Source organism: Ranitomeya variabilis, chromosome 2 (genome assembly GCF_051348905.1).
Source record: "Ranitomeya variabilis isolate aRanVar5 chromosome 2, aRanVar5.hap1, whole genome shotgun sequence".
NCBI classification, from domain to species: domain Eukaryota; kingdom Metazoa; phylum Chordata; class Amphibia; order Anura; family Dendrobatidae; genus Ranitomeya; species Ranitomeya variabilis.
The window spans coordinates 329,953,388-329,963,575 of NC_135233.1; positions in this window are offsets into that span (position 1 = coordinate 329,953,388).

Consider the following 10,188-nt stretch of genomic DNA (forward strand, 5'->3'; position numbering starts at 1 on the left):
CTGTGTGTGGGGGAACTCTGGGGGTATTGTACTATGTGGGGGTACTGAGGAACATCATACTTGTAGTAGCACTGATGAGGCCGTATTGAGTGAGAACAATGGGAATTGTACTTTACGGCAGGGCCACCATCAGGGCATTACTGCCCTTACTCCTCACCAGGTCCCAGCGGCAGGATTCTGCTGGTTCAGTAACTGAACGCGTGTCCAAGGACACACATCTAGTTAAAATCTATATTGCCATGCGAGAAGGCTTCCTACAAGGCAATAGTTAAAGGGAATCTGTGACCCCAAAATTGGCCTATAAACTAAGGCCACCGGCATTGGGCTTATCTACAGCATTCTGTAATGCTGTATATAAGTCCCCGATGTATCCTGAAAGGTAAGAAAAACAAGTTTAGATTATACTCACCCAGGGGCGGTCCCGCTGCGGTCCGGTCCGATGGGCGTCGTGGTCCGGCGCCTCCTATCTTCATAGGATGACGTCCTCTTCTTGTCTTCACGCTGCGGCTCCGGCGCAGGCTTACTTTGTCTGCCCTGTTGAGGACAGAGCAAAGTACTGCAGTGCGCAGGCGCCGGGAAAGGTCAGAGAGGCAAAGCGCATGCGCACTGCAGTACTTTGCTCTGCCCTCAACAGGACAGATAAGTATGCCTGTGCAGGAGCCGCAGCGTGAAGACAAGAAGAGGACGTCATCATATGAAGATGGGAGGCACCGGTCACGGACCGTGATGCCCATCGGGCCGCAGTGGGTGAGTATAATATAACCTGTTTTTCTTATCCTTCAGGTTACATCGGGGGCTTATCTACAGCATTACAGAATGCTGTAGATAAGCCCCTGATGCTGGTGGCCTTAGTTTATAGGCCAATTTTGGGGTGACAGATTCCCATTAACAGCCGCCAGCCAATCACAGGCCGGCAGCTGACATCAGCGCGCACGTCGCCGGCATATGACATCAACGTCATATGCCGGCGCCTCAAGTGAATAGGGGAGCGGACACCAAGCATGCTACTGTGGGAAACTAAGTGGACATTGTAGTGTGTGGAGGTACGGGGGAGCCACTACTGAATGGGAACCAAAGGGGCATCTTTCCTGTGTGAAGAAGGGTCACTATTGCTGAGGGTTGCTTTGTTTGCCAGTTTTGAGGGGTTTTATTTAGGTTTTTTAATGTAATGCGACTTGGGAGAATATGTGTATGTGGGGGCAGGGGGCCATTCAGTAGTTTGCTGTAGGACGCTGCCTGTTTTAGATCTCATTGATCATTTGTTCCATACGTGAAGTCACGATGACAAGTTGACACGTTCTCCTGGAGAGGAGGGAGGCGGCTCCTAGAAACCTCTGTCTGATGCCGTGTGGATGATTACACGTAACTAACGCTTGTAAAGATATTAATAGGGAGCAGTGATGTCTGAACCTGGCAACAAAATCATCAGGGAGTAGAGATAAGGAATCTACTGATCTGCTGCCGCCTTCTGTGTCCATAGTTATGCATCGTTACCAAACAGAGACATTGTGTCACCACCTGACGAGACTGGTGTTATGATGGATATGAAGAATAATAAAGTGCATTATTACATCTTGTAATCTTTATAATTGTAGGAGTGTTAACTTTACTAAAAGCGTCTTTGTATAGGTACAACTCCGAAATGTAGCACTCTTTCATTAATTGTCAGTATCACCATCCTTTTTCCATTTAGGGCTCATTCAGACGTCAGTTTTTCACGGACAGGACTGGTACCTATTACAGTCTCTGGAGATGTTCACAAGTCCGTGTATTTTTGAACATGTCCCATTTTAATCCGAGTCACGGATTAATCTCGCCAATGCAAGTCTATGGCTCCGCGAAAACAATTGGACAGAACACAGATGCCATCCATGTGCTGTGCTGGATATCAGAAATCATCTTGAATCCTGCACAGACCACTCTTAGAGATTTAAAGGGTCTGATCATTACTTTTTTCCAGCCATACATTGTAATGATTCATTATTGAGATCAGGCAGAGTCTGTTCTTACCCAGCAGGAGGAAATTTATCATTTGTTGTATGACAGTTTTCTTTAGTAAAAAAAAAAAAAAGTAGCACATTTTTTGAGAAAATAAAAATGTTGCACCATTTTCAAAATTTGCACATGTTGCCTTGGCCAACAACACCCATCAGATATACCTTAAAGTGTACTTGTCATTTCAGGCATAAGTTGTTGTGTATGTAGATGAGGAATAACATAATTTCTTAATTCTTTGACTTGTTTTCTGCATTTTTCCCCAGTTTTCCCCTTTGCAAGCTCCATCTGTAATTTTCAGTTGTCTCTGAGCTGGTGGGTGAAGATTAACATTCTCTGATGTCTCCCAAAGAGAACGCACAAAGGGCATTCCTATTCTTCTTCTACTATAGTACACAGTCAGAATGGAAGACACGATACAGCAGTACTGAGCTGTGTGGCTGTGAATCCTGCATTGAAGTGAAATACAATTGCCAGAAGTTGCAGAAGCATCTGCCTGGTCTCTCACTGAGCTGAGTGCTCCAAACTCCTCCTGTCCCCTTCCCTCTCCATAAACTTTAATATGAGCTACAACCTGATACTGCAGTGAGCTGGTGTTGCTTTGACAACCAAGACAAGTTTATGCTATTTTTCAGAATGGATAGTGAGTTCAGGAGGAAGGATTGAGGGGGAGAAGTGGCTCATAAGTGGAGAAAGGAGCAAATGTATCTAATGAAATATGTTACAAAGTTTCTTATAGTTGCTTATACTATAGAGTTGAGCAATGTTAGTGGAAACGACAGTGATCATTTCACTTATGCCAGATATTAGCATAAATAATAATTGTAAGCTGCGGACAGACAAAAGATCTGTTTTTAAAGGGAACATGATAACTTGCCCAGTTTACCCAAAACACCCACCATGTATTTATTGCATTATTAATACCTCTTTTACTCTAAGAAGCTAATTTTAATCTCTAGTTGGCTTCTGCATATGGCAAAAAAAAAAAAAAAATTTATAACTGCATGGCGGTATGATAATTAGTCGATGCGTAGTCGTGCTGACATTGTTATCCCCAGACTAATCTTCCAACTAATCATGTGGGCACATTAACGGCAGGAGTGATGTCACTGCCGGCTACTTGTAAACCTCCTTTACCTTTTAAACAGCATCACAGAACAGGACACATATCTTTGTTAGAATGGAGGAGCAGTGGGCACGTTCGGCCGCCATTCCATCCATTTCTTATTGTGGTAGCGAGCGCTGCACTCGTTTTTTCATCAGCTTTGTAGAGAATAAATGGAGCAGCGGTCGACAATGTGCACTGCACCTCATTCTAACTGGGATTCAAGTGCTGATTGGTGAATGGTTGTACCCCCACCTATCTATAAATTATAACCTATCCATTGGATAGGTGACAAGTCATCTTCAAACCCCTTACCGGAACTGGTAGCAGGTGATTGTGGGGGTGTCGGGTATCGGCCCCCACCAATTTGGAATTAATGACATATACTAAGGATAGGTCAATAACATTGGTGCAGTGGACAATCCCTTAAATAGCGCTCTAGGACGGTCTCGAAACCTCACACATCCATCGACAAACCGTCTCTTGACACATGAACACAAACAATTCTTCATATCTTCATTACTCAGGACAGACATTGCAAAAACACTTTCCAATTTTCTGGGGGTGAAAAAGTTGTAACTTCTGGAGCACTTATTATTTGTACCAGAATTTGATAGCTTTTTTTTGCTCCACTTTTCTAAAAGGTGGCTAAAGGGCCGGGCCACAATTTGTTAAATTTACTAGAATTTGCTCCGGATTTGATTTTCTGGCGCACACATAGCAAGACATGCACCTAACGCATTAAGAGGTGTGATCCTAAATTAGGCAAGCTTTACTTAAGCCGGCTGTATGTCAGTTTTAATAAATTTCCCCCCATTATACCCGACAACACCCTTCTCTACACACAAGCAGCCTTCACATCTCCATAGCTCCTCAATCCTTTGGCATCGATCAGTCTGAGCTGAGCTGCAAATACCAGGCACAACCTGCGGACAGAGGTGGCGCTGTTTTTTTTTAATCAAAAGTAATTTTCCTAATCTCAGCAAACCCCTTTTAGCTAACCCGCAAGGAAAATGACGACTGAATGTTTATTGGATACTGTAGGCAGAAACAATGTTACCTTCCTGTATTTTTATAAAACCCTCTGCATGATGGTTACTTACACACACCACCTCACAACTTCCGCAAATCGCATCCTGTATTTCACATTACATCAGTGTAAAAGTATTGAGGAAACAGTTTTTACCTAATAAGAACATGTCTCCTCATAGATCCCTCCTGAGATCATCGGACCTTAGGGTACTTCTTGTAAGATTAATTCCTGGCATTCAGAGCGATGCGGCATATGTGTCGCCATCAAAGGTTTCATTATTTCTAGCTGCCGTTCGTTAGAAATCAAGGATGATAGAAATATTTCACAGAAAAGATTTCCAGAACTGCAGAGATTGTTGCTTTCGAAAAATTCCTTGGGAGGAAAAATTGCGCCTATGAATTACTGCGGTGTATGAATAATACTAATATACACCGGAAACGTAACTGCAGATTTATTACTTATAGGAAAGAGTGCAGATAAATAAAGAGATCCTCCTGTTTTATAGAAACATGTATGGCAATGTATATAGAAAAAAAGGGAGAAAAAACACTACTTGATCCTTAAGTGGAAATGGTCATGTGCTTCCTGCAGCCCACACTGTAGGCAGTATGATTGGCAGCCTGGATGAATGGCAGCCTGGATGAATGGTCGCAGCCAGTTATATTATGATCTGAAACGCTCCAGCATTTCCGAGAAAGCATAGTTAGGAGATCAGGCCATGGACTATAGGGAGAAACTAGACTAGTGTGGTGCCACCCCTGGCAGCGATGCTACGAGTGATTGACAGGTCTCTTCCATAGCCATGGACCTGCCAATCATCTAGAGCAGAACTGATCAAAGCTGGCCATGGGCGAAGCTGGACTAGTCAGGTTCCCAGCCAGATCTTTAAAATACATTTTCCCTGAGTGTTTTAGATCAAATCATATCTGGCTGCAGTGGTCCAGACTGTGGTTTGACCAGCACGAATCAATAGATTCCCATTAAAGGAACACTTAGCCAAGAAATGATTAATGAGGATGAGGATTCATTACTCTGCAGCATTTACTGCATGATCTTCAAACAGTCAGTGATGTTGAAATCCTGCAGAGAACAAAGAGGTTAAAGGGATTTTCTGCTTTAAGAAAAGTGGACCCCAAAGACCTCTATATATAATTACTCGTTATCATTTGGTCCGTCACTGGCATGCCACCTCTGCTCCAGTCTCTGTGCTTTGGCTGCAGTGTCCCAGTCACTGCTTACATCACCGCTGCAGCCAATCACTGAGCTCAGCGGTTCTGCTGATCAGTTCCATTGTCAGTTGGTGGCTGACTGGGAGGATATGGCTTAACCAAAAGAGGTGGGGATTTTTTTGTACTTTTTTTGTCCTTTTACATACTACACCTCGGAGAGAGACGGTCCGGCTCCTGCCAGATGTAGTGCCTGGGGCAGCGGCCTACTTCTCTCTCCCTGGTTGGAAATTGTGCATACTCAGCCATATGGGAGGAGTCAGGAGAGATAATATGACCATCCCTTGGGTACAAGACAGGGGGAAGGTGGAAATGGCTGCACTCTTGGGTCATGTAGAGAAGATTTCTTTACATATTCTAACTTTTAATTGTAATATGACACTAAATATGGTAAAGGAACGAAAGTGATTATTGTGCGACTGCCTTGGACAGGTATGTATGTAGACAGGATGCTATAAAAGTCTGATAGGTATGACCCCACCTCTGGGACTCGCACCCATCTCGAAACGGGGCTCGCGCACTCCTAGGAATGAAGACATGGCAGCACATGCACGACTCTCCATTTGAGTCTATGGGGCATTGAACCTTGCCGAGATTAGAAAAACCTATGATATGGGGTTGTCCAGCCATGTATAAATCTAGAGAGGAGGACTCTGCATGTTGCACTCAATAGTAATATACCCACTGTTAGGATTCTGCTCTATGCACACTCCTGTCAGTCATATGTTTGTTTTTCTTACACATACCAAATGCTTTCTTTTCCTCTTTACTTTATTCAAATCATTGAAAGAGATGGAAGAGAAAGAAGATGGCTCTTGATTGCAAGAATGAAGAATGCATATGCGTCGTCACGTAAGGAGCGTGAACAGTAGAATCCCGACAGTGAGTGCAGTACACACTGTTAGGATTCAGCATCCCTCACAAGTTTTAGTCATCATCTGAGCAACCCCTTAAAGGGAGGGCATTTGGATATTTGATTTTTTTTCTTTTTAGATTTTTGTACATTTTTTTTTTTTTTTTAAGGAAGCTGTCAGTGTCATAGATTACTTTCTGCTCCACTGAAAGCTTCTGTAATCGTCTACGCCTCTTACACTGTGACATGATGACAACAAAGTCCTTGGGGTATGACAGCATGAATCCCACCCTGGGGTCCTAGTGTGATCTCAGTCCTCATCATCACTCTGAACCACAAAACTCTGAACAGTTGTCTCTATAATTGGTCTCCTTCCAGACAATCCCTGTGATTTTATGGGGAACAATAACAAGCAGAGAAAAAAAATGACAAAAAAAAAGACAATTCTGAATGTAGAAGTTGTCTCTGTAGCTGCTATACCCTACACAAATAGTGCAGAATCCCCTGTAGAGCAGAGATAATACACCACCATACTGTGAGCATGCGTCTGCTCTACACATTGGAATATGACTGCAGCAAACACAAAACAGATGTGCTCTACAGTCACAGAAATGTTTATGGGTTCTCGTAGCCAAGATTTGGACGTTTTATTTTCTCTGTCATTTTGTGGTATGGAGCAACTCGGAAACAGAGACAAACTCCCTCCATTTGCTTCTCCGGGGTGTTGCCGAGATTGGAATAACCAGGAATATGGGGTCGGTGCAGTGGCTTGCTCCTCTCTCCCTGGTTGGAGCCCCTGCATGCTCAGCCATATGGGTGAAGCCAGGAGAGATAATACGTGGACAGCGTAGACCACTGATGGGCAACCTGCGTCTGTCAGGGCATGCTGGGAGTTGTGGTTTCACCATAGCTGGAAAGTCTAAGGATATACAGGACAAAAGGAAGTGAAATGCTTTATGCCCCATGTGTTAGATGTAGGACTGTGTGCAGACAGCTGTAGAGAAATATTCATTTGCAATGTAAATATATGCTGTACCTCGTTCTTTCCTCCCACTCCCCCATCTATGGATCTAAATGCCATAGTGAGAAGAGAAAAAGCGTCTGCAGATTCTACTGCGTGGTGCTAAAATCAGAGATTACTAAGAATAGAATTCTGACAATCTCACCGGTCATCCATCAGAGCCATAGTTGGGAGGAATTTCACCAGCCAACCATCAGAGCCATAACTGGGAGGCATCTCACGGGTCAACAATCAGAGCCATAGCTGGGAGGCATCTCACCGGTCATCCATCAGAGCCATAGCTGGGAGGCATCTCACCGGTCATCCATCAGAGCCATAGCTGGGAGGCATCTCACCGGTCATCCATCAGAGCCATAGCTGGGAGGAATCTCACCAGCCAACCATCAGAGACATAGCTGGGAGGAATCTCACCGGTCAACCATCAGAGCCACAGCTGGGAGGAATCTCACGGGTCAACAATCAGAGCCATAGCTGGGAGGCATCTCACCGGTCATCCATCAGAGCCATAGCTGGGAGGCATCTCACCAGTCATCCATAAGAGCCATAGCTGGGAGGCACCTCACCGGTCATCCATAAGAGCCATAGCTGGGAGGCATCCACCGGTCAACCATCAAACCACAGCTGGGAGGAATCTCACCGGTCAACCATCAGAGCCACAGCTGGGAGGAATCTCATGGGTCAACCACCAGAGCCATAGCTGGGAGGCATCTCACCGGTCAACCATCAGAGCCATAACTGGGAGGCATCTCACCAACCATCAAACCACAGCTGGGAGGAATCTCACCAGTCAACCATCAGAGCCACAGCTGGGAGGAATCTCACGGGTCAACAATCAGAGCCATAGCTGGGAGGCATCTCACCGGTCATCCATCAGAGCCATAGCTGGGAGGCATCTCACCAGTCATCCATAAGAGCCATAGCTGGGAGGCACCTCACCGGTCATCCATAAGAGCCATAGCTGGGAGGCATCCACCGGTCAACCATCAAACCACAGCTGGGAGGAATCTCACCGGTCAACCATCAGAGCCACAGCTGGGAGGAATCTCACGGGTCAACCACCAGAGCCATAGCTGGGAGGCATCTCACCGGTCAACCATCAGAGCCATAACTGGGAGGCATCTCACCAGTCAACCATCAAACCACAGCTGGGAGGAATCTCACCAGTCAACCATCAGAGCCACAGCTGGGAGGAATCTCACGGGTCAACCACCAGAGCCATAGCTGGGAGGCATCTCACCGGTCAACCATCAGAGCCATAACTGGGAGTCATCTCACCGGTCATCCATCAGAGCCATAGCTGGGAGGCATCTCACCAGTCATCCATCAGAGCCACAGCTGGGAGGCATCTCACCGGTCATCCATATGAGCCATAGCTGGGAGGCATCTCACCGGTCAACCATCAGAGCCACAGCTGGGAGGAATCTCACGGGTCAACAATCAGAGCCATAGCTGGGAGGAATCTCATGGGTCAACCATCAGAGCCATAGCTGGGAGGAATCTCACGGGTCAACCATCAGAGCCATAGCTGGGAGGAATCTCACCAGTCAACCATCAGAGCCATAGCTGGGAGGAATCTCATCGGCCAAACATCAGAGCCATAGCTGGGAGGAATCTCACCGGTCAACCATCATAGCCATAGCTGGGAGGAATCTCACCAGCCAGCCATCAGAGCCATAGCTGGGAGGAATCTCACCGGCCAACCATCAGAGCTATAGCTGGGAGGAATCTCACTGGTCAACCATCAAAGCCATAGCTGGGAGGCATCTCACCGGTCAACCATCAGAGCCATAGCTGGGAGGCATCTCACGGGTCAATCACCAGAGCCATAGCTGGGAGGCATCTCACCGGTCAACCATCAGAGCCATAACTGGGAGGCATCTCACCGGTCATCCATCAGAGCCATAGCTGGGAGGCATCTCACCGGTCATCCATCAGAGCCACAGCTGGGAGGCATCTCACCGGTCATCCATGAGAGCCATAGCTGGGAGGCATCTCACCGGTCATCCATAAGAGCCATAGCTGGGAGGCATCTCACCGGTCAACCATCAGAGCCACAGCTGGGAGGAATCTCACCGGTCAACCATCAGAGCCACAGCTGGGAGGAATCTCACGGGTCAACAATCAGAGCCATAGCTGGGAGGAATCTCACGGGTCAACCATCAGAGCCATAGCTGGGAGGAATCTCACGGGTCAACCATCAGAGCCATAGCTGGGAGGAATCTCACGGGTCAATCACCAGAGCCATAGCTGGGAGGCATCTCACCGGTCAACCATCAGAGCCATAACTGGGAGGCATCTCACCGGTCATCCATCAGAGCCATAGCTGGGAGGCATCTCACCGGTCATCCATCAGAGCCACAGCTGGGAGGCATCTCACCGGTCATCCATAAGAGCCATAGCTGGGAGGCATCTCACCGGTCAACCATCAGAGCCACAGCTGGGAGGAATCTCACCGGTCAACCATCAGAGCCACAGCTGGGAGGAATCTCACGGGTCAACAATCAGAGCCATAGCTGGGAGGAATCTCATGGGTCAACCATCAGAGCCATAGCTGGGAGGAATCTCACGGGTCAACCATCAGAGCCATAGCTGGGAGGAATCTCACGGGTCAACCATCAGAGCCATAGCTGGGAGGAATCTCACCAGTCAACCATCAGAGCCATAGCTGGGAGGAATCTTATCGGCCAAACATCAGAGCCATAGCTGGGAGGAATCTCACCGGTCAACCATCATAGCCATAGCTGGGAGGAATCTCACCAGCCAACCATCAGAGCCATAGCTGGGAGGAATCTCACCAGCCAACCATCAGAGCCATAGCTGGGAGGAATCTCACCGGCCAACCATCAGAGCTATAGCTGGGAGGAATCTCACCGGTCAACCATCAAAGCCATAGCTGGGAGGCATCTCACCGGTCAACCATCAGAGCCATAGCTGGGAGGAATCTCACCAGCCAAC